This window comes from Delphinapterus leucas, chromosome X (assembly GCF_059928025.1).
Source record: "Delphinapterus leucas isolate spDelLeu-1000000601 "Yukka" chromosome X, BTC_Dleu_Yukka2, whole genome shotgun sequence".
Taxonomy (NCBI): domain Eukaryota; kingdom Metazoa; phylum Chordata; class Mammalia; order Artiodactyla; family Monodontidae; genus Delphinapterus; species Delphinapterus leucas.
Window position 1 is genome coordinate 28,911,989 of NC_143150.1, and position 25,802 is coordinate 28,937,790.

General features: G+C 44.3%; 1 non-coding gene across 1 annotated transcript; it reads left to right on the forward strand.

Moving 5' to 3' along the window:
- The first annotated feature begins 1,285 nt into the window (after positions 1–1,285).
- Positions 1,286–1,358, forward strand: TRNAA-CGC (transfer RNA alanine (anticodon CGC)). The gene has a single exon. It is a non-coding gene; the product is annotated as a tRNA-Ala (tRNA).
- The last annotated feature ends 24,444 nt before the right edge of the window (positions 1,359–25,802 follow it).

A 25,802-nucleotide genomic window follows, 5' to 3' on the forward strand; every position in this document is an offset into this window, starting at 1 on the left:
TAAACTCTTCTCCCTCCCTCCCTCCCTGCCTTCTGTACCTCCCTTTTCCTTTTCTGAATCCCTTCCCCCCACCATAATTATGGCACATTTAGTGTCTACATGAACGAGACAGAACCATCAGTCTGTGAACAGCATCTGGGGACAGAAGTGTCTCCTTATGACATTGACCATTTTACACAACCAATTTTCAAAGATTTGAACCTGCTGCCCCGTCAGTCTCTGAAGCTGATCTTCCCATCTCAACAATTTTCCATTTTAACAGAGGCTGTCAGGGATGAGGATGTTAAGACAGTCAAGTGCTCTTTGCTTCCCTCCAGCCACCAAAAAGCAATTTTCACTAATACTGGTGAGGATTACATTAAAATTGTGTAAAAGAAAGGCATGACCTCATTTTTTTCTTTTGTCTGCTGGTGCTCAGCAGGGCTGTGAAGGTGCTCTCTCCCACCAGCTCCAGGTGCCTAGGCTGACCTGAAATGTTAAAAGCTCAGGGGTTGAGTGGAAAGGAGGACATTCACTCTGGATCACCATAATCCATTACCATTGGTTGAGCCTAAAACTTCACTGACCCAACTTCTCCCACACCATTGTTCGTGCTTTTCTTGGAATTCAGGCTAACCTCCCATTTCAGATATTTGGAAGGGGAAAGCCTGGTTCAAAATGATACAAAGTGTAAATCGGTGATTCCCAACTGACTGTTATCAACATGGGATGGGGAGGTACAGGTGTCTGTAAATTTGAAAACGCTCCCCAGATGAATGATCTGATATATCCCAAACACCCAGCCTTCCAGAGCTGTAACTTGTCTTCTTAATTGAAAGCACAGAGTTTGACTTTAATTGCCCTCCTCCCCATCAATCATTGCCAGGTGGAAGTCCTCGGGAGGCCTGTCTAGGGAGAAATGATAAAGCAAAGATCCCCTAAATACATACAGACTCACTTTTAAAACCTAAAACATTCCACTTGCACATTGTACTCTTAAGTAAAACTATTAGCCCTGACAGCAGAAGTGTCAACAGAACTATAATGCACTGATTTGCCACTAGATCTTTTACGTGACCTTGTGTTCTTCGACAAGAATGCCTGAAAAAGGCATTCTCCATGTTTCTAGTAAAAGAGACCTTACGGGCACATTTTGTTTTCAGTAGAAAAAAATCTCCCTGCATTTTCAAATAGCTACTTAAGCTCCAAGAAAATCTTTGTCAAATCAGATCCCCATTTTCACAAAATCTTCTCTATTTAAAACTAGCAGTGGGCATGCTATATTTAAAATGGATAACCAAGGACTTCCCTGGTGGTCCAGTGGCTAAAACTCTGCACTCGCAATGCAGGGGGCCCAGGTTCAATCCCTGGTCAGGGAACTAGATCCCACATGCCGCAACTAAAAGATCCCACATGCCGCAACTAAGACCCGGCACAGCCAAATAAATAAATATTTAAAAATAAAATAAAGTGGATAACCAACAAGGACCTACTGTATAACATAGGGAGCTCTGCTCAGTATTATGTAACAACCTAAATGGGAAAAGAATTTGAAAAAGAATAGATACATGTATATGTATAACTGAATCACTTTGCTGTACACCCGAAACTAACAAAACATTGTCAATCAACTATACTCCAATATAAAATAAAAAGTTAAAAAAAAAACTTGCAGTGGGCATACTGATCATGGGTTCTGGTCCTTGGCTTTGGTAGGCTAATTTGCCCAAAGGATTGTGTGCAGTGCGTGGCTGAGGCTCTTATAGCCAAGGAAGGTAAGTTACAGCTCTCATTTCCAAACATTGACCTCCCTACTTGGGATAGGATTCTCCCTAAGGTAACCCCCTAACTTCTTTGTGCATTGGTCAGCATATTCTTTCATCATCTTGTATACAATCATTCACTCAAATATTTATAGAATGCCTACTATTTGCCAGTCTATTGGCTGGGTGCTCATGAGAGTACAGCAGTGAGCAAGGCAGTCACACAATGTCTTCCCTCAAAGAGTTCACGAACTAGTGTTTTCCTGGGTCACACTGTCTGATTCTTGACTCAAACTCCTTTCCTAAGTCCTTTACTTGAACCAGGTGTTCCTATCCTGCTCCTTGGACTAACTGTGGGCATTGAATCCAGTCCACAGGGGTCTCCTGCCTTAACCCCATGCCTGAGACCCAAGGCCTAGCCAGAAAGATCTTGATAGGGAAGCAAAGAGGCCAGACAGGTTACCATTACCCCTTGATCTGGAACTATCTTTTGCCCAGTCATGATCTATCCATACCCAGATTCCTGAAACCCACATCACAGGAATCTGATGGCCAGGTGATGATTGTTCCTTTGTCCCTGTGTTCCCTGACACTACCCAATCATTGGAGTTGTATGGAGCTTTGTACATTCAAATTAGTAGTGTGGTCGTAACACCTTGAAATTGATGTCTCAGACCTGTATGTGGAATAAAGATAGAGACATCACTCAAAACCTGTATCAGTCAGGGTCCCAGCAGGGAGTAGATGGCACACTCAAAATTGGTATTTTGGAGAGTAAAGGTTAATAAATGGACAATTTATAAAGGTGGGGGCAGGGTACCCAGGGCTAGTAACAGGAGTGGGGGATGGTCAGGCCTTTGATGTCATCCCTACAGGTCAGCCTCCCCTCCTGAAGCAGAGTGCAGGGTGGAGAAGGATGGAGAGAGGGTCTGAAGGGGCACATGGAAGCTATCCAGAACAGAAATTCTCATTCAAATTTTGCAGGAATTCAGACCAAAGCTGAGATCAGCGTCTTATGCTTTGATCTGTGAAAACTGGCTTTGGTATGCAAAGGAGTAGGATAAACTAAATGGCAAGGAGAGCTTTTATTCTTTTGAAAAAAGTAAACATTTTCAGACATTTTTAAACTAGGGAAGAATCCATTTTCATAGAACAATGAATGATTTTTCTTATCTATTTATTAAAGTAGGTTCTCACTTTGGTAACATTAGCTCCTGTTACCAACTGTGACTGAAAGGAATGAAACTGTGTATTGAAAAGAGCCTGGATTTCAGATTTACAGCTAATTCAGGTTGGTTTCCTTGCACCACTGCCTACCACCCTACCACTACCCACCCCCTGCGAAAAATAAAAGTTAGGTATACCAAATTAAGGAGCTTTACCACTTATAGTAACATTTTAACACTGTTATCAATGAACTAAACATTGCTTTTCCACAGTCCACTAGAAGAGCCTAATAACAAGAAAACAAGCTGATGTTGGGGCTTTTATTTTTTTAAAATAATAACAATAAATGGACCTTGTTCCCAGGCCTTCCGCTGCACACCCCATGCCCCTGAGCTCCCTCCCTGCCTGCATCACTGACCCTGAGCATCTCCCAGGTGGCTGGCACGGTAGCACTGAGACCCTGCCTGGAGCCCAGGAAGAGTCCATGAGGGACAAACACTGATAGGCTGATCTTCGGTATCAGATGGGCTGAGCTATTTACCAGCTGCGCCACCTTGGGTGACTAATTTCTCTGAGCCTCAATTTCCTCAACTTTAAAATGGGGATAATGATAACGTCTATATCATCAGTTGTTGCTGGGATTAAATAAGACAATGGTCTGTAAAACACCTAGCACAGTGCCTGGCACCTGATAAGCACATGGTAAAACCCATTATTTTTAGACTCAGAAACAAGAACTAATGCGGAAAAAAAAGGGAGGAAAAAAAGCAGGGGTGAGGAGTGGGTTACGTTTCAATCAACTAGAATGTTACATTGCCCAGAGTCCCCTTCCCCAAGGGGTCCCATTAAGTCAACATTTATTGTATTGATTTTTCCCAGTGCAACGAACATTTTACAGGTTAAGCATCTCTACTGCCCGTTGCTGTTTCACAGGTGGCGCTATAGTAAGATCTCCACTCACATCAATGCAGAAGCCTTTATCTCTCTGTCAAAAGCGGGAAGTAAAGCAGGATAAGAGACCTAGGTCACTGCAGGGAAAAAAATGTGTCTAGGAATCCTCAAGGAATAGGTTGGGAGGGGAATCTGAGGTGGAATAAGAGACAAAAGAGGAAGAGAAATTGTCATGATATGTTTGTTTGGCTCTTAATCCAGAGAAGCCACATCTGCAAATGTTAGGCACACTTTCATATCTGATTTATTTCTCCCTTTAACCTTGTGGCACAAAGTCCAGGGTTACAAACTCCCCCGACAACTGCCATTCCACCAAGGGGAGACAATAAGAGGGGACAAGAACACCCAGACAAATCCGAACACTCCCCTAACCCCCCACACAGCCTCCCTCTTTCCATCCTTGCTCCTCATAGTCTAGCCTCCCCACAGCAGCCAGAGTGACCTTCATAAGTCAGATCATGCCACTCCTCTGCTCAAAACCATCCAATGTCTTTTCATCTCACTCAAAGTAAAAATCTATCTTACAAGGGCCTACATGGCCCTGAGCAACTTGTCCAGCTGCTACCACTGCCACCATGAGCTCTCTATCTACTACTCTCCCCCTTACTTCCCTCCGGCCACACCAGGCTCCTTGTTTTTCCTAGAACACCAAGCACACTCCTGACTTGAGCTCTTTGCACTGGCTATTCACTCTGCCAAGAAGACTCTTCCTCCAGAAATCTGCATGGCTCAACCCAGGAACTTCTTTCAGGTCTTCCTTAATTGTCCCTTTCTCCATGAAGTTTTCCTTGACCACTACTTGGTCAAGGAAATGTTTGTGTCTTCCCAAAATTCATATGTTGAAATTCTAACTCCCAGTGTGATGATAGTGAGGTGGGGCCTTTGGGAGGTGATTAGGTCCTAAGAGTGGAGCCCTCATGAATGGGATTAGTGCCCTTATAAGAGAGACCCCCGAGAGCTCTCTCACCCCTTCTGCTGTGTGAGGTCACAGGGAGAAGACAGCCATCTCTAAACTAGGAAGCAGGCTCTCACCAGACACCAAATCTGCTGGCACCTTGATCCTGGACTTTGCAGACCCCAGAACTGTGAGAAATAAGTGTTTGTTGCTTAAGCCACCCAGTCTATGGTATTTCTGTTATAGTAGCCCAAGCAGAATAAAACAACCACCCTAATTCAAAGTGCCTCACAAATCACTCCTGCCATTCCCTCCTAACTTCCTTTATTTTTCTCCATTGTACTTACCATCATTTAACATTTTATATATATAATATATATAATTATCTTATTTATTATCTGTCTTTCCCATTAAAACATAAACTCCATGAGGGTAAGGATTTTTGTCACTTTTATTCATGGCTGTATTCCCACGGCCTATAAGAGTGCCTGGTACATGATAAGCACTCAATACAGGCATACCTAGGAGATACTGTGGGTTCAGTTCCAGACCACTGCAATAAAGCAAATATAGCAATAAAGTCACTCACATTAATTTTCTGGTTTCCCACTGCATATAGAAGCTATGTTTACAGTATACTGTAGTCTATTAAGTATGCAATAGCATTATGTCTATAAAACAATGTACATATCTTAATTTAAAAACACTTTATTGCTAAAAAATGCTAACCATCATCTGAGCCTTCAGCAAGTTGTAATGTTTTTGCAACAGTAACAAAGATCACTGATCACATATCACCATAACAAATATAATAATAATGGGAAAGCTTGAAATATTGTGAGAACTACCAAAATGTGACACAGAGACATGAAGTGAGCAAATGCTGTTGGAAAAATAGCACCAATGGACTTGCTTGATGCAGGATTATCATAAATCTTCGATTTGTTTTAAAAAAAACCCCACAATGTCTGCAAAGCACAATAAAATGAGGTATGCCTATATTTGTGGAATGTGCAAATTCACATAGTTTAAAGCAGTGGTTCCCAGCCCTGACTCTACTTTAGAATCGCCTGGGCGGGGTGCTTTTAAAACCTGCTGATACCAGTTAAATCAGAATCTCTGTGAGCAGGGCCCAGGAATCTGTTTTAAAACTAACCAGGTGATCCTAATGTGCAGCCACCATTACCCCCTGCTTCCAAAAGTCAAATAACTCTTCATGTCTTATGAGTAACAGCAATGTCTGGGACAACACCACAGCAGAGGGAACCACTTGCAACCCTCTTACCTCGAAAGAAAGAATCTGGATGAAATCGTGTTCAAATGACCATCGAAGACAGGACCTGTTCCTCCGTGGGGTCAACTTGGGTCTGGGAGCTGGCTTTCTGTTTCAGAAATTAACAAACTGTATTTTGTCAGCCCACACAGGGGGGAATATTCTTGAGGAATTAACTCCCATTCACCAAACTCACAAGAGGTCGATAACACAGGCTGCAACATTATGCAGCCACAAGACTAACTCAGGGTCCGTAGCCTTGACAGAGGAGGGCCACACAGAGACGCAACGCTGGATGCCTAAGTTCTAACTGTGGGGAGGGATGAGAAGGCAATCTGAAAGGGGGCACTGCCAGGTAGCCACTTCTCAAGAGAAGCATGCCATGTGGTAGCCATCTGTAGCCACTATACACGGAGCCTCTGCTTTGCCAAGGTTTTTAACACTGTCTTTAACAAGTATTTAGAGGGGCCAAACACCTGTCAGTGAGAAGAAAAGGGGTGCATCAAATAGAGAAAAATAAGTTTGCATTTCTCACTGAAAAGAAGAAGCAGAAAAAAAATGCATGGCAGGGGGACAAGAAGTTTAATAAAAACTACCATGTTGAATGAGACACAAAAAATCTCATTTAATCCTCCCAATAGTGTTGTGAAGGAGGTACTATTTTTATTCCACTCTATAAGGAAGAAACTAAGGCTCAGAGAGTTAAATAGCTTACCCAAGATCACACAGCCAGTATGTAGTAGAGATAAGGCTAAAGCCCTCTAGAACCCATGTGTGACTCACCTGGAGAGCCTGTTCAAAATGCTAACTGTGGGGACCCAGCCCCAGAGATTCTGATGTGGAGGGTCTGAGAGGGGGCCCACTAATCTGCATGTTAAAAGCCCCACTCCTGTGCCCGGGGAACGATGGTGCAAGTGGTCCTTTTTGAGGCCTCACAGCTCTTCTCTCTGTACGAAGCCCTTGGGCAAGGAAGCTGCCTCTTCCCTCTTCACAGCACATCCAGCTAGACTTTCAAAGACCCTTAAATGACGATTCTCTTGTGTTCTTTGATCCTCTTCCACTTCCTGGAGTTGCTTGATGAGTTCACAGACCCTTCGCAGGGAGCTCAGATCAGGGACAAAATGCACAGGTGTCTTTGAGTGAAGCATCTGTCCCAGCTGGCTCATATCCCAAGAGAAGGGGATGAACTCTCCCCAACAGGAGGCCCCCAAATTAGGGAGGGGTGACAAGCAGCTCTGTTGCAGATTAAGTCACCCTGAGCACCTTTAAGAAGAGAGCATCTGTTTGGCCTTAAATTGGTTTTATTTGGTCTCTGATGGTTTCTTGCTCTGCAGCCCTCTCTGCATAAATCCCAGGAGAAAGGAAAGCAAACACTGGATCCGGGAGACCTGCTTGCTGTGGTGAGTGCAGGAGCCTTCCCAGCTGCTGGGAGCCTGGGCCCCACTGCCTCTGGTGGGAGGGGTTTCCATTCTCTGGCCAGAAAGCTGTTATTTTCCCAACCACAGTGAAATCACCTGCATTTGGATTTAATTCTGCTTTGGTCCTCCTTCAACACACTGTTCTCACCCTCAGCTCCTCAAAAAGCCAGCCCCAACCCCAGCTCTCCCCTTCAGCTTCTCCCCGCTCCACTCCCTCAGGCCAGGTTTCTGGGGAAAGTCGAAGTAAGATTCTCGCTGGCTTGGTGGCTGTGAGGGTCTCCAAGCATTTCACTTAAAAGTGGTGTCGCCAGAAATTGAGTTATTTGTAGTGAGGTGGATGGACCTAGAGTCTGCCATACAGAGTGAAGTAACTCAGAAAAACAAATACCGTATGCTAACACATATATAGGGAATCTAAAAAAAAAAAATGGTCATGAAGAACCTAGGGGCAAGATGGGAATAAAGACGCAGGCCTACTAGAGAATGGACTTGAGGACACGGGGAGGGGGAAGGGTAAGCTGGGACGAAGTGAGAGAGTGGCATGGACATATATACACTACCAAATGTAAAATAGAGAGCTAGTGGGAAGCAGTCGCATAGCACAGGGAGATCAGCTCGGTGCTGTGTGACCACCTAGAGGGGTGGGATAGGGAGGGTGGGAGGGAGGGAGACACGAGAGGGAAGAGATATGGGGATATATGTATATGTGTAACTGATTCACTTTGTTATAAAGCAGAAACTAACACACCATTGTAAAGCAATTATACTCCAATAAAGATGTTAAAAAAAAAAAAGTGGTGTCGCCAATTCCACTCCTTCAGAAAGGATGAAACCATTCAGAAATAGCACAGAGTACTCAAAACTCCACTCTGCCACTTTGTGTAAAAGTTACTTTAATCTTTCTGAACCTGTTTCCTGTTGTACAAAAAAGGGATAATGACATCTATTATGCTCAAATAAGATGAGGATTATGTTTTTTAAACTGATTATTAAAGTGCCTGGCACATAGGGGCTCAGTAATAATAATTGCAATAATAAATAGCTAACATTTATTGAATATTTATTACATGCCAGGCACTTTTCTATTTGCCACATTTGGATTAATTTACTTAAATTACAAGAACCCTCTGAAATAAATACCTTGTCTTGTGCCCATTTTACAGACAAGTAAACAGGTTTAGAGGGGTCAAGCAAATTGCCCAAGGTCACAACATGAGTTAGAATCAGAGCTGACATTCACACGCAGGTCTGTGACTTCAAAGCCTGCTGCTGCTGTCATTGTCATTGTCTTTGTTGTTTACTAAGCAGCTGCTGTGTGCATCAAACTTGGACAGTTATGAGGACCACAAATTATGCAGGAGGGATTGTCCCCATTAAGTTCATAGTCTAGATCAGATAAGGAGGCAAGGCCTATGCATTAAAGAGAAACTAATACAAAGTAGCCCTGCCAAGTACCCAGGTGCAGTTCAAAAGTGCAGAGAGGGGAGGATATTGGCAGACATTCCTCCATGGGTCTTTTGTGCACCTGTATTTGTTGCTGGCCATGCTAAGAATGCAAGACCATGAGTGCTCTTTATCTGGGACATTTCTCAAGGTTACGTTTGCAGTGAGGAATCTTGAGGGATGAATTAATGTCACCTCTGGGACAAAGAGTAGGCACACTTACTGCCTGCTACAAAATGCTGGGTTCCCCAAGCTCAGTGTCCCTCAGCCGTGATGTAAACCCAGTACGTATAAAGCATGCATCTGCATCCCTCTGTGTTGCCCTGTGGGACTTGGGGATATGGGGAACTGAGGCAAACATGTTGATGTTCATACTACTTGCCATGCTGTGAGTCATACAGTTTGTTGTTTCTGATCCGGGAGTCTTGTGTTTCCTTCCAGCACCCACAAAACAATAACAGGCTAAATTATGAGCTTGTAAGTAGGGTAAAATCAAATCCCAGACGTGACGAAAGATACAACCTATTGAGAAGCTGTGATATGCCACACATACTTTTAGGCCCTGGACATTACACAGTGAACGAAACAGGCAGAAGTCCTCTCTCGTAGAGTATGTGCTCTATGTGGGCAGGCAGACAAAGGTACAAATAAACCAGATGAATAGAGTTGGTGATCCACATTGTGAAGGAAATAAGCAGGGGTGAATGAACCTCAGTGTCCTCATCTGTAAAATGGGGCCAGTATTAACAGCTACACCTCAGGATCATTGTGAATGCCTGGCTCATGTAAAGTCTTCAACAAATATGGACTTTCATTATTATTCCTCCTTCTTTCTCCCATGGAAAGGAGGCAAGAAAGTGACTTCCTGGCATGCTTTGTAAGAGCTGAGGGAAGAGAGAGCTGCAGGAGAAGAGAAGAGGCTCTTGCAGCTCCTGTGAGGGCGGAGGCCAGCAAAAACCTCCTTTCCTAAGCAGATATGAGGTAAACAGGTCCTTGCCACCTGATTGTTTTGGTGATCAGTACCTGGGAACCAGGAATTTGAAATATTACAAACAAAAAAGAACTTGGCATTACACCAGTCTATGACCTTGGTGCACCCCTCACACATGAAGGTATCCACTGCAAAGCCAGTCTCAGGTGAGTGGTTCTGACCCCAGGAGCCCCCTCCCTCCTCCCTCCCCCCAGTCGCTGCAGAGGGCACTGATCCAGGGCCCTAAGGGCAGACAGAGCTGGGCTGGATGTTCGAAACTCAGCAAGCCTCCTCCCACCTCCACCACCCAAATGCAGCTGCTTCCCCTGCAGCCGCTCCCCACCCCAGTGCTGATCCCCACAGCAACGTTTCCAGCCTGTTTTCTCCTCTCCAACGTCTCCCCAGCACCTGTGTCAACATGAAGCTCACGGACAGACCCCACTCCCCGCCTAGATGCAGCAGACATTAGCAAATGGGGCTGAAGTCCCATTTTTCTTTCTGAGCCATCGCACAAGAAACTATTTCGAGGACACATTTTGCGCTATGAGTGCCTCCCTCCCCTTCAATAACTCACCCAGACATCGCCCTAATAGCTCTGTCTCTCTAGAGGACAAATAGCTGGCCTCCAATCACCCAGACCCATTTGCTGCTGCGGTGCCTGTATGTTCAAGCGATGGTCAGTGATCAAGTGGCTAATTCACAATAATGATGGGGCAGGACACCTCCTGTTTTTGTTGCAGACTTTGCTTCCATGTATTATATTTTAAAGGCCTTTCTGAGAGTTTTGAAAAATACCTTCTTTAGAAGGGCATGTACCCCTTATTCTGTGATGGCTGGAACTGGTTTCATCAGAGTTTTCCTCTGAGCTGATTGTTACCTGAGCTCCCCCAGGCCTTGCCAGGCCACACTACCAGTTCTCTCCCAAATTTTACCAGCTCTTGCCTTTATCTCTCACACGGAACTTAGCCTCGAACAAAAGACCCCTGAATTATAATTGAATGCATAAGGAGTAGCTGCTTCCTGCCAGGGGCTGCTGCCACTGCACCCCTGTTTATTCTTTGGTACCTGTGCTAAGGAACTCTGTCTGCTGCGCACTCCTATCTGCAGCTACCACTGAGGCACGGAGGCCCTTGGGATGCCAAAGTCACCGTGCCATGTATTGTTATGGATGGAGATAACGCCTCTTCCCTTTGTGATACCCTTGCTTAGAGGAACAGCCAAGCAGGCTTAAGTGCTGATGTCCTAGCAAGGCTTTTTTTTTTTTTATTTAGAGACACCCCCCCCACCCCCTGCTTCTCTTCCACCTTCTTTTTCTGAAAAGATTCCAAGATGATTTGAAAGGCAGCTGGACCAGGAGATGCACACACCTGCATTCAGTACTTTCCCCTTCCCTCCCAAGACTAAGGATTTCTTACTGGAACCAGCTCACTGTGTTTGGTTTTTGTTTCCCTCAGAGTAATGCACATAAATCAAACCTCAATCCTCTGTATTCTCTCCAACACACCAGCATCACCTAAGTGCTCCTTGGTCCTCTTCCCTACAAGGGCTAAGTTAAAAGAGAAGAGAAAAAGAGGGAGAGTGCAAAGGTGGGGACACCCAAGTGGCCTTATGTCAGGTTTCCACTAGCAGTAAAAGTCCTTCAAAGGCTATATACTTATGTCAACATCAGAGGGCAAAGAAGAATGTGCAATGGCAGTTTCTGGTCAGAAGCAAAAGGTTTCCCATGTCCTCATAAGAGAAGTTCAAGAGAATTCCCTGACGGTGCAGTGGTTAGGACTTCGCGCTTTCACTGCCAGGGCCTGGGTTCAATCCCGGTCAGGGAACTAAGATCCTGCAAGCCATGCAGTGTGGCCAAAAAAAAAAAAGAGTTCAAGCTGAAGCAGGAGGCTATCAGACAAAAGACTGTGTAGACTATCTCAGGATGAGATGGGGGAGGGAGGATCATTAGATGGCCTTCAAGGCCCGTTGTAGTCCTGAGGATGGAGAAATTGCTTAGAACAATATAGTTTTGCCCGAAGTGTGTGAGGCAAACCACCAGTGAGATGCGAGATGATTGTTAGTCATGCCCAGATAAACATTTCTAATTAACAGTTACAGGCTAGTTATTACACTTTTATTTAGGGTATTGATACTGGATTTCAATGTACGATAGTGCTATAAAGTTTCCTTTTAATGAAAATTTGTTTAAATATAAAAAAAGTTGACTCAAAAGTATTAACGAGGGGACTTAGCTGGTGGCGCAGTGGTTAAGACTTCACGCTCTCAACGCAGGGGGCCCGGGTTCAATCCCTGGTCAGGGAACTAGACCCCACATGCATGCCACAACTAAGAGTTCACATGCCGCAACTAAGGAGCCTGCGTACCACAACTAAGGAGCCAGAAAGCCACAACTAAAGAGCTGGCGAGCCGCAACTAAGACACAGCATGGCAAAATAAATAAATAAATATTTTAAAAATATTAAGGAGGGGCTTCCCTGGTGGTGCAGTGGTTAAGAATCCGCCTGCCAATGCAGGGGACACAGGTTCGAGCCCTGGTCTGGGAAGATCCACATGCCGCGGAGCAACTAAGCCCATGCTCCACAACTACTGAGCCTGCGCTCTAGAGCCCATGAGCCACAACTACTGAGCCCGCATGCTGCAACTACTGAAGCCTGGGTGCCTAGAGCCCGTACTCTGCAACAAGAGAAGCCACTGCAATGAGGAGCCCGCACACCACAGTGAAGAGTAGCCCCCACTCGCTGCAACTAGAGAAAGCCCGTGAGCAGCAACGAAGACCCAACACAGCCAAAAACAAATAAATTTATAAAATATATATATATTAAGGAAATACTAGTATAGACAGTACAGTCTCAAGTGTGCCAAATTGCCCTTCTGTGCTGTGAACAGGCTATAGGGTGGGTCACTTAGCAATAAACCCTCCCAGTCTCTACTCCCCGAAACACCTGGGAACATCTCTTTCCTTACAGGTGCCTGCAAGACATCTGCAGGGAAACAAACTCCTTACAGCTCACTGTCCAAAAGCCACTCAGCCAAACACCAATGCTGCTTCCAGTTCAAGTTGTCTTTCACTTGAATCTGCATCATTTCTCTCACTTAAATATCTGAGGAAGGCCCTGGTGGTCCTCTCAGATCCCCAGATTTGGATTCTTTTTCCCATGTGAATAGGCATGGGGCTTCTAAGCAAGTCTCCTTTTTGGTTTTTCTCCTATTGAATATTCCACAAGCAGTGGCTTCCTTTGGAATCCTATAGTTTCTGTTTATGAGGATAAATTGACTTTAGGCTAAAAGTGTCAAGAGCCTTAACTGATTTGGGTTCCCTGTTGGAAAAAGAGGTTTAAAGTAGACTGAAGTACAGTCGTCCCTCAGTATCCATGGAGGATTAATCCTGGAACCCTCCAGATACCAAAATCCAGAGATGTTCAAGTCCCTTATGTAAAATGGTATAGTATTTGCATATAACCTACACACATCCTCCCACATAATTTAAATAAGCTCTAGATTACTTATAATACCTAATACACTGTATAGTTGTAAATACAATGTGAATGCTATGTAAATAGTTACTGGCACAACAAATTCAAATTTTGCTTTTTTTTTTTTTTTTTTTGTGGTACGCGGGCCTCTCACTGTTGTGGCCTCTCCCGTTGCGGAGCACAGGCTCCAGAGGCGCAGGCTCAGTGGCCATGGCTCACGGGCCCAGCCGCTCCGCAGCATGTGGGATCTTCCCAGACCGGGGCACGAACCCGCATCCCCTGCATCGGCAGGCGGACTCTCAACCACTGTGCCACCAGGGAAGCCCACAAATTTTGCTTTTTGTTACTTTCTAGAATTTTTTTTTTAACAAAACAGTTTTGATCCATGGTTGGTTGAATCCACAGATGTGGAAACTGCCAATTTGGAAGGCCAACTATAGCAGGGTTTTTCAAGGCATACACCAAGGAGAAAATTTAGCAGATTTAGCAAAACCCTACCCTGGAACCCCACAGACAGCAATGTGACTCTAAATTGCCCTTTGATAATGGGGCAAGAAATCAGGGTCTCCGAAGCTTAAATGTGCTTTTTTCCACATTATCTAAAGGGGGCCAAACTCTCCAGTCCTAACCCCAGTGCCTCAAACCTGCAATCAGTACACATGGCTAGTTTGCCCATGTTGAGAGCAGCTGGCAGCTACCTCCCTGGCTCCAATTCTCACTTGCTCTCACTTGTTACCTGTCTACTTTTCTCACACAAAACGAACTCTCCCCAGGTGAACTCTACCACCTGCAAGTTTTGGAGAAATGTATAGAATTTCTCTACAAGTGTCTAGGCAGTTCTGATGGTCACATAGAGGTCCCTGAGAATGTTCTGTGATTGCTCCCCAGGAAAGTGGCAGAGCTCAGGAGGAGGAATGAGGGGCCCATCGTCCAGCCTGTCCCCTGCAACTTCTAAGCCCATCTCTTCAGGCCCCCGCAGCTTTTAAACCCCTGTCCTGGCTCCAGCAGCTCTGCTGGTGGAGGCTATCATTTTCCTCACAAAGACAGACTGAGAGGTCTATTAAAAGAAAATAAATTTAAGAGTTTATGGACACTTGGAAAAGCAGCATCTTAATGATGTAAGACAGATTCATATGCCACAAGCAGGAGCACACATACTGTACTTCCCAGAATGCTTTGAATGGTATTAGACTATTTTTTGTTTACCAGCCTTGAGGCATCATTACACAAACCAGATTGGGAAAGATGGTGGCTGCCAAAGCAGCTTGGATGATGTGTAGGGACCCCCCTCAAATTGAAAGCTGTTCCTCTCAACGCCCCTGTGGCCCATACAACACACAGGAAGCAGGTAAGGGGGACGGGGCCAGGTGGGTTTCACTGCCACCTCCTGAGTGGGACTTCATCTGAAAGGGACCTCAGGCCTTGGGGCTCTGGCTCTACATTGTTCAGCTGCCGGTAGATTAAGCTTTAACAGAGAAATTCTGTCTGGCTATGGCTCCCCAAAGGATCTAAGCCTGGAGTCTCTCACCATTTATTCATTTAATCAACAAACATTTAATGAATTTCTACCATGTGTCAGCACTGCTGAGACAGCAATGGAAAAAAAAAACAAAAAACGATGTAATCTAAAAACTCATGGAGCCGAGGGTCTGATGGGAGATACAGACAAGGAAATGACCAATTACAATGCATGATGTGAAAGAGCAAGTGCTGTGAGAGAATGAAGGAGGGCATGTCACCCATTCCAAGAGGGTCTGGGAAGGGACCCTGTGAGATAATAGAAATATACACATTGGTCTCTGCGTGCCACTCCCCCTCCCCCAGGTTCCTGGCACAGAGCTCCTAAAACCCTTGTAATTTCCTAAGTGATAAGAGCAGTACGAGCATCTTTGGTTCTAACATTTGATCTTTGACCCTGGTTCCTGATGCAGAGCTCCTAAATCCCTTAGAATTTCCTGGGTGATAGCAGTGTCTCTTGACCTAATGAGGCGACTCTGGGTGAGCTCCTGGATAATTTCCAGATGGGGGCTGATCACCAGAAAAAACAAGCCATGATTAGAAGCTCATAACTTTCAGCCATGCCCCCCATCCTCTGGAAAGGGGAGAGGGGCTCGAGGTTGAGTTCATCATCAATCATGCCTATGTGATGAAGCTTCTATAAAAACCCCAAAAGTAAAGGGTTTAGAGAGCTTCCAGGTTGATGAACACATCTGCATGCCAGGAGGGTGGTGCACCCCAACTCCATGGGGACAAAGGCTTCTGTGCTCAGGACCGTCCCAGATCTTGCCCTATGTACCTCTTCATCTGGCTGTTCATCTCTATCTTTTATCATATCCTTTATTACATGATAAACCAATAAACGTGTTTCCCTGAGTTCTGTGAGCTGCTCCGGCATATGATCAAACCTGAGGAGTGGGTCATGGGAACCTCCAATTTACAGACAGTCGGTGAGAAGCACAGGTGACAACCTGGACTTTCAACTGGCATCTCAGTGGGTGGCAGTCTTGTGGGAATGAGCCCTTAACCTGTGAGGTCTGCGATAACTCCGGTTAGAATTGACTTGTAGGACACCCAGCTGATGTCAGAGAATTGTTAGGTGTGGAAAATCCACATATCTGATGTCAAAAGTATTGTTAGTGTGAGAACAAAAGAAAACACAGTGCATTTTTCTCATAGAAATTCACACAGAAAGTGATTTCTGAACTGAGGCCTGAAAGATGAAAAGGAATTAACCAAAAAAGGGTGTTCCAAGCAGAGGGAACATGTACCGATGACCATAGGTCAGTTTGAGGAGCAGTGGGATGGAAGCATGGAGTTGGAGGGTGTGAGAGGGTTTCAGTTTAAAATGGAACCGGAAGATAGGAAGTGGAGAATCTCATGCATGCACCCTCAGAAGAACGGAACTTAACCGAGAGACGGATTTCCATTAAATGCCTGATTTACAGAGGACGGAGACTTATCTCCTAATCAATGAACATCTCTCCCCATCCTCAAGCCAGTGAACTTACTGCTTGGACTCTGGCTGGACTTCTCCCTCTTTGCGCTCCTTGCTTATAAATACAGCCTGCCCCAAACACTCAAGGGACTCACCTGTAGCTTGCTATTGTACTTTCCCCTGCTATTCCTGAATAAACAAACCCAAATTTTGGGTAAGTTGCGCTTGCCTCAGTTTACCTCCTTATTTAGTTTGACAAAAGTTAATCATAATAGGGACTTCCCTGGTGGCACAGTGGTTAAGAATCCACCTGCCAATGCAGGGAACATGGGTTCAATCCCTGGTACGGGAAGATCCCACATGCCTCAGAGCAACTAAGCCCGTGCGCCACAACTACTGAGCCTGCTACGCTCTAGAGCCTGTGAGCCACAACTACTGAGCTGGCGTGCCACAACTACTGAAGCCCGCGCGCCTAGAGCCCATGCTCTGCAACAAGAGAAGCCACCGCAATGAGAAGCCCGCGCACCATAACGAAGAGCAGCCCCTGCTTGCGACGACCAGAGAAAGCCGGCGTGCAGCAACGAAGACCAACGCAGCCAAAAATAAATTTTAAAAAATAGCTTTAAAAAAAAGTTAATCATAATAACACACAGCATTTATCTAGGTTGTCTGAGTGCCAGTACTGTGCTAAGTGTTTGCTGTGCATTGTCTCAGTTGATGCTCACAACGTCCCTCAGATGAGACAATGGAGAACGGAGGCACAAGAAAATTAAGTGCCTTATCCAAAGATACACCGCTGGTGAGTGGTGAAGCCAGGAATTAAACTCTAGTCGTCTGGATCCAGAACCCACATTCTTAACCCCCACTCTATAATGCCCAAGTCTCTAACACAGATGAATAAAGCAAATGGTGGGACTTTAGCACGGGACTTGAACCTTTGCTCCTAAAGCCACCAACCCCACTTAGAGGTCCAAATCTCTCCCAGCTTCTGGTCCTTTGTGACCTCAGGACCTCTGTCCAGTCCCTGGTTTCTTGCCAATAACTTGTGCCCAGTCATGACTCTCTCTGTTCCCTGGATCCTTGGTCAGCATGTCAGGTTCCCAAATCTGAGGCCAACTCCCTAATTATTCTGAAAACTGGAGCCTTTCTTGACTCTGAATCCCAGTCCCCAGTCCCCTCTTATCAGACCCACAGGTACCATACTATGCCTACTTCTCTGTGCTCCTTCCTATTCTGGTTTCCTAGGCCTCCCCAGGTTGCTTTAGTGTCTCTGTGTCTCTGACTGGTCTCTGGGGTACAGCCATCCCCAGTCTAGCCTCACCCATAGCCCAACAAAGCCCAGACTGGGAGGGGTGGGGTGGGGCAGGAAGGGCAACTGTGCGAGAGGCTGGCCAAGTGGAGAGACTAAGGAATATGGGTAGGGCTGGGGTCAAGAGCCTACAAAGAGAGCTGTCCTTATTCTAAGAAGGCATGTATGACCCAGCCGCTCCCCCAATACCCTAGTCCAATAGCTAGCTGAGGACTGATATCCCTTTAAAAAGGGGGTTCAGAAAGAAGAAAGAAGAAGGCAACTGAGAAAGCAACAAGCCCAGGGGAAGAGAAACATGTACTTAATTTCACACTAGATCAGGGGTCCCCAACCCCTGGTCCGCGGACCGGTACCGGTCCGCAGCCTGTTAGGAACCAGGCCGCACAGCGGAGTACATGCCTTCTTTCCCAGGTGTTCACTTTGGTTGGTGGGGGGAGGCACACCTAGAACCTGAAAGGAAAAGGGAGAGGGCCTCATAGGTGAGGAAATGGAGCCAGAAGGGGAGCCAAGAGTACTCACAGGCATAGATGTCACAACCAGGCAGAGATGACAGCCTGACCCAGGTCAAGGCTTGCCTAGACATGGTGCTCTCATCATACTGTGGATATGGTTTCTGACTTCATTTTAGCACGTGGCCCAGACAGAAAACTCAACGTTACCTGCTATTTATGCAGCACTGCCCTACAAAACCACTGAATCTGCTACAGTCCCTATGATGCAGGGGCCAACGGAAAGTTCCCATTTTAGGCAACCTTCCTCCCCTTTCCCTATTCCAGAGTTTAGGGACAGCTGTGGAGCAGGTGTGGGAGGAAATTAGCAGCTAGCCCAGGGCTTCTCAAGTTTTAACATACAATTTATCACCTGGGGACCTTGTTAAAATGCAAATTTGGATTCAATAGGTTTGTGGTGGGGCGTAGAGTTTGCATTTCTAACCAGCTCCCAGGTAATCCTGGAGCAGCCAGTGGAGGGACACGCTTTAGATAGCAAGGCTATTCCTGCTGCTATAGTGCATTCCATTCCATTCCATTGCCCTGCCTCTTCATAACCTGTGAAGTACTAAACAAATAAGGAGGAATCTTATTGTACTTTTATTTGATAAATCTAGCAACCCTAAATAGAATGGATGAATGAACTTCCTACAGGAGAAAGATGTGGTGGCAGCCCATTAATAACAACAAGGTAAGTAAAATTACACACGCTAAGAGGGAGAGTTATATTTTCCTTGAGTTTTGTATAGTTGTTTGACACGTAAAACACCTTGTGACCTTCCACCAACAAAGAAAAGTCGCTTCAGGCTGAGCTAGAAGTGAGGTATTAACATAGATATTAATACATCTTCACAGTTCAGCTCAATTACCACATTGTTTATCGCATTGCTTTACAACATGGTAGACCAATAAAGCTCTTTCTTCATTTTATAGGGTAGGGAACTAAGGCTGGCCAGAGAGGTGGTTCACCTTGCTCAAAGTCACGTGGCTATTAATAACAAAACTGGACTAGAACTAGAACTAGGCAATGAGCCTAGTGCTATTTTCACTACAAGAATTTGTTAAAATACTGTTTGAACAGGGGAAAGACTTTAAGTTGATTGGTCCCACGTGGTCCCCATACCCTACCATGGGGAGCTTGTTGGAGGTTTCCTACGTGGAATTTAACATTGTTTTGGACTGGAGAAGAAGTTTTCCAGACTCTCAGTCACTCAAACAAATAGACGTCTTTTTGAGCATGGCTTACCCATATGATTATGCAGCAAGAGGGAGGGAGGGATCTCTACAGAGGTCATGAAAGGCTTTTTGGAGAGTTAAGGCTAGAGCTGAGCCTTCAAGCATGTATAAGAATTAGATAACCAGAGCAGATGCTTCAGATGGGAAACAGCATGAGCAAAAGGTATTGATACAAGAAAATACATTGTATATTTGAGTATAGCCCTTTGCATATCAAGTTTAAAACTTGTTAAATCACCCTTCGCCTTTTGGTTCTGTAACCGAGCAGGATCCTGTGTGGCCTTCCCCCCGGGCAGGCCCTTCCCCCATGTCCTCTGCTTTAGCTCCTCTCTGAAGTACCTAGATAACAGTATCTGATGCACATTTCCTGAGTTGTTTTACAGATACGAAAGCCCACCACTGAATGGAAGATGTTAACTACTTGATGAATCTGAGTATAGCCCCCAGGCCTGCTGGAGCTTGAGGACTGATAATGTTGACCCCTGTGACACTGCCCTGTTACCTCACCATCAACCAATCACAGAATTGTGCATGAGCTGATCTCATATCCTGTGACTCCCCTCCCTCTCCTGGCCTTTAAAAATGCTTTCCTGAAACCCTTCGGGCAGTTTGGGGGGTCATGAGCCACCCGTCTCCTTGCTTGGCCCTGCAATAAATCTTTCTCTGCTCCAAACTCCAACGTTTTGGTATTGTTTGGCCTCACTGTGCATTGGGCACACAAACTTACATTCATTTGGTAGCACTTTTCCAAAATAGTTTCCTTTTGCATTTCCAAGTCAGTGGGTCACATTTGAATTGGTCCTTCATTCTCCAATTTCACTCTTCACTCTCATTGTACTTCTGGTAGTCTGCAAGGCCGTCATGTACAGTTGTGCATGTTGTTCACTGCACAAAGATGCCCAGTCATGGAGGCAAATGGGAGCGGAAATCCAAAATGTACTGGACTCACCAAGCCATGCTTTCTTTCCTAACTTGGTACATTGTGTGTTTGCCAGGCCATGTGCCCAGAAAAGAGGGCACTTTTTCTAGTTTACACAAAAGTGCCCTAGCCGTAGCCAAGGCACTATATCAGCTGTAGGTCAAATTGTGAGGTAAATGAGATTTTGCTCTGATTTCTCCTAGCTCCAAATCTTTAGAGCTGAAGCCACAAACGAAGCCACACCTGTAGACTAAGATCTGCAGCAGTTCTTATAATAACCATGACTGAAGTAAATCAAGATTCCCAGTCACCCTTTGGGGAGTTTAGAACTGCCACTCTCCTGGATCTAGCATCATATGGCCCAGGGATGACCTAGGCCTAACACGGCTCCCTTGGTTTCATTTCCTTCTAATCCTAAACGGGGTGACTCTGAGTGCCACCAGTTCCCGAGTCAGTTAATCTTTACTATAGGAACACTACTACATTTCTGCATGACTCATGACCAAGCTTATTCCTTCTCATCTCTCCAACCTGGCAGTACCATCAGAATTGGCATTAGAAATCAGGGGGGCACTCACCTGCCAATACCCACCTACCATAGTGACTAGTCTTGTGCCAAGTCCTGGCTCTCATGTTCTCCTACCTGCCCTGTACCACCAAGAGCCACTCTTCTCCACAACCTACCAACTAGGGCTTTCAGACCGCCAGGGTTTCCTCTTCTTTATCAGGGTTAAAGGGCCAAGCTGCTATAACATAAAGACCCAACAATGCAGCGAAAAAAGAACAATGAAGTTTCTCTCCACATGACAGTCCAAGGCACATAAGTGAGCTACTTGGCTCCATTCAGTCATTCGTGGACTTGGGTTCATTCCATCCCATCATGTTTCTCCACCCTCCTCTAGGGCAACAGTGTCATCTGCCCAATTGAAGCTGTGTTCCAATAACAACCATGTTTCTGCTCACAGAAACAGGAAGAAAGCATAGAGGAGAACATGTGTAAAGGGCTGGTCTGAGAATAAGCACACATCACTTCTGCTCACATTCCATTGCTCACAAAGACACACCTGACCACAAGGGAGGCTGGGAAATGTAGTTCCCAGCTGGACTGCCTCATCCCAGCTACAATTCCATTATTATAGAAGATGCCATACCTTCTTTCCTGTCAGGAAAAAGCATCTGTTTTGTCACAATTTCCTACCCAGAGTAGAAACTTGACAATTCAGTTCAATCAAGTTCAACCAACTTAAATAGAATTAAAACTTAATGTATTAATAAATGTGTTTAACATGTACCATACACCTTTCCCTTAGGCATGGTTTCTTAAAGTATGGTGCATAGACTCTGGGTGGTCCAAGGTCACTAATTTCCCCAGAAATCTAGCAAGTGGCAGAGGAAAAAGCAATGAGATTATGTCTTCACATACCTTCCACTTATTTGAGATGTAAGGCTAATTATGATTTTTCACAGCAATCACATTACATTCTTAACAATCTTTATGTTCTTCAAGATTGGGCATGAATAAGAGCTGTATTTGTCAACACTCATTTGTCAGGGTACAATTCATCTCTGTTAACATATATTTGTGCCTTTTGCATGTTATTGCTTATGCTTGTTAAATTTGCATTTTATGTTATAGCTCTTGTGTACCATTACATCCCCAACCTAATCAACCACTCAAAAGAGGTTCACTGAATATTAAAGTAGCAATAAAAATAGTAAATTAAATGCTACAACTCAGTTAACATCATGAACATAAATAGTGAACAGGACTCCAGTATGAATACAAAATATGAATCTGTATGTGCTGGGACAAATAAATCTGTGCATGTGACAATAGCACACAAGCAGCCAAAAATGCAAATGTGAAGTAAGAAGATAAATATCTGAATATCTGATTTTGTTACCTTTGCTCCTAGTTTCCAGCATGCTGTTTGTAATAAAACCTATCAAATTGAAGCATGAAGTCATCAAAGCTTTTACATAATTATTAAACAAAGTACAGTGAACCCTGTGATAAACCAATTGAATTTTTTGAGAACAAGCATGAAGTAATTCCTCGTTGTATGAAATTGATGAATATTGTGACTAAGGCAGAGAAGATACTGAAGTGATAGGAGTATCTTTCAAAGTTGTTAGGCCTCTTGGCAAAACAAGTACAAGTCACTTTACTGTCAAGAAGCTTGTAAAACCAGGCACAACTTTAATGACAAATGACTTAGAGAAAGCAGAATGAGCTATTGGCAAAATTCCTGTAACAACATAAGCGGACATCCATAATAGCTATAGCACACAATGGAGAAGGGCAATTACTAACACATGTGGGTGCTAGCAGATTTTTTTTTTTTTTTTTACTATGGAGTCCGACAAAACCACTGATATGCAGACTCTTGGCATAGCAGTGGTATATATACAGGGAGAAGTGCCCCATGACGCTTTTGCATTTTTGACCCTGAAATCCCACGCCATAAGGGGAAAGGAGTTTTTGAAATTAAGCTTGTAATTTTGAGATAATTGTAGATTTACATGCAGTTTAAGAATAATACAGAGAGAGAGCTTCCCTGGTGGTGCAGTGGTTAAGAATCCACCTGCCAATGCAGAGGACACAGGTTCGAGCCCTGGTCCGGGAAGATCCCACATGCCGCGGAGCAACTAAGCCTGTGGGCCACAACTACTGAGCTTGTGCTCTAGAGCCCGTGAGCCACAACTACTGAAGCCTGCTCACCTAGAGCCCATGCTGTGCAACAAGAGAAGCCACTGCAATGAGAAGCCTGCGCACTGCAATGAAGAGTAGCTCCCGCTCACTGCAACTAGAGAAAGCCCGCGTGCAGCAACAAAGACCCAATGCAGCCAAAAATAAATAAATGAAATAGATAATTTTTTTAAAAAATTCTATAAAAGAAGAATAATACAGAGAGAAACCCAGGTATCCTTTACCCAGTTTCCCCAATAAGATTATCTTGTAAAACTGTAGTACAATATCACAACCAGGATACTGACATTGATAGAGTCACAACACAAAACATTTCCATCGCCTCAAGGATCCCTCATGTGCTCCTTTAATAGCCACACCCACTACCCCCACCTTAATCCTGGCAACTACTAATCTGTTTTCCATTTCTGTAAGTCTGTCATTTCAAGGATGTTATACATTTGGAATCATACAGTATGTAGCCTTTAGGCATTGTTTTTCTTCATTCAGTGTAATTCTTTATAGATCTACCCAAGATGTATGTGTGAAGCAATAATTTGTTCCTTTTTACTGCTGAATAGTATTCCATGACATGGATATACCACAGTTTGTTTAACCATTCACCTGTTGAAGGACATCTGGATTGTTTCCATTTTGGGGCTATCACAAATAATGCTGCTGTGAACATTTGTGTAGAGGTTTTTGTGTGAACATAAGCTTTCACTTCTTTGGGATAAACACCCATGAGTACAATTGCTGGCTTGTAGAGTAGTTGCATATTTAATTTTATAAGAAACTGTCCAACTCTCTTCCAGGATCTGTACCATTTTACATTTCCACCAGCAATGTAAGAGTGACCCAGTTTCTCCACATAAGAGGAAAGGTTTTCAAAACAAAACAAAACCACACTCGTAGATACAGAGAACAGGTGGGTGGTTACCAGAGGGGAGGGAGTTTGGGGTAGATGAAATGGGTGAAGGGGGTCAAGAGGTACAAACTTCCAGTTATCAAATAAATAAGTCGTGGGGATGTAATGTACAGTGTGGTGACTATAGTCAATAATATTGTATTGCATATTTGAAAGTTGTTGAGAATAAATCTTAAAAATTTCTCATCACAAGAAAAAATGTTTTAACTTTGTATGGTGACAGATGTTAACTAAACTCATAGTGGTGATCATTTTGCAGTGTATACAAATTTTGAATCATTATGCTGTACATCTGAAACTAGTATAATGTTAAATGTCAATTATACAGCATTTTTTTTAAGAAGAAAGATTTTTAATTCAGTTATCAAGTGCTTTTTGTGACTCACAAAGTAGACTGGAAAAAGGGCACTGGGATCAATTCTGAAGAGCATTAGCCATAAGCACAGTCCAGAAATATGTTGCTAAGCAAATAAAAGAGGTGGCACCCAAATGCCAAGCCACTCACTGCTTGATACGCTGATAACAGTTAGCAATCAGTAACATGTCCCTTGATCACATTCAGTATTGAAAAAAACCATAAAAATTGTGAATATAATCAAATTGTGGCCCCTAAGGGTATGTCTTCCCAGCATGCTGTACAAAGAAATGCAGCAAATACCAACTCCACTTTTCTACTCTAAGCATGCCAGCTGTTGAGAGAAATCACTTTCCTGCAAGTTATTAAAACAAGGGATGGTGGCAGGGGGGAAGACTCTGACATTGATAATGACACTAAGGATAATTTCTCAGATTTTAAATGCCTTGCTCAAGAGGTATTTCATAGCCATATATTCAGAATCTCGAAGAGGCTGCAAGTAATTACTTCAGTGATGAAATATCACTGTGCTTAATGTTAAAGATGAAATGAGCAGGATTTCTTTAAAAAGACGAAACTATGGGGCAGTTTTATCACTAAGAATTTGACTCTGCCCCAACATGTGGAGATTTCTTCACTTCTCACAGAAAGAAATAGACTACATATTGTTGGGGACATTTAAACATCACATCCAAGTCTTTCAGTAGAACTTGCTACCACACTTTGTAGAACAGAATCAATCAAAGAAGTGATCAGTGAATCCACACCCATCTACTTCCTGGTTTAACTATTCAGCCTTCCAGCCTTTGAGTATGATTTGTTCAAGGACTTTAGCATCTGACGGAGTGCTTCAAAGTGTCAGCAGGGAGCTTTCATTGTAATTTCTGGGCCCATATTTGTTCCAAACACCCAAAACTATACAAGGAAGCCACTAAATACTTAAGGCAGTTCCCAATGACCTATGATTCTGAGTTAGGATTTCTAACTTTTTATTATGAAAATTCTCGAACATATACAAAAGTAGGGTGGATAGGACTATGAGCTTCCGTGTACCCACTACTCAGCTTCAGTATTAGTGCAAATGCCTCTGGGGCCCTACATCACAGTCTCTCCATCCACCTCTGATTTCAGCCAGAGCTGTGATGGACAGTTCTGTGCAAGCTCAGACTCATATCACCCAAGAGAATCTCACCTCAAGATCAAGCTTCTCTCTTTCTGCTTCTGCCCCAGTGCCTTCTCCAAAGCCAGTCCACATCAAAGCACAGCCTGGAAGAGTGGGAATGCTAATCCCTTTGGGGATAACCTTGAATGGGGGGAGGGGCGGGGATAGGAACGAGTGGATGAGAACTACCACCGCTCATCCATCAGGGGGATAGTTCTGGGAGATGTTCGGTATCCTTCTCAGGAAGCCCAACCAGAATCAAGCCCTTGTGGCGCAATGTAGCAACCTCACAATGCACCCTCACGTTGACTTTTCCTCCTTCTCTAATTCTCCCAAATACCCCACTCCTGCTTCCTGGGACAACACCCCAAATATACCCAACTACTCCCAAGTCCTTGCCTCAGACTCTGCTTTGGGGAAACCTAACTAAGACAAATAAGTTATCAAAT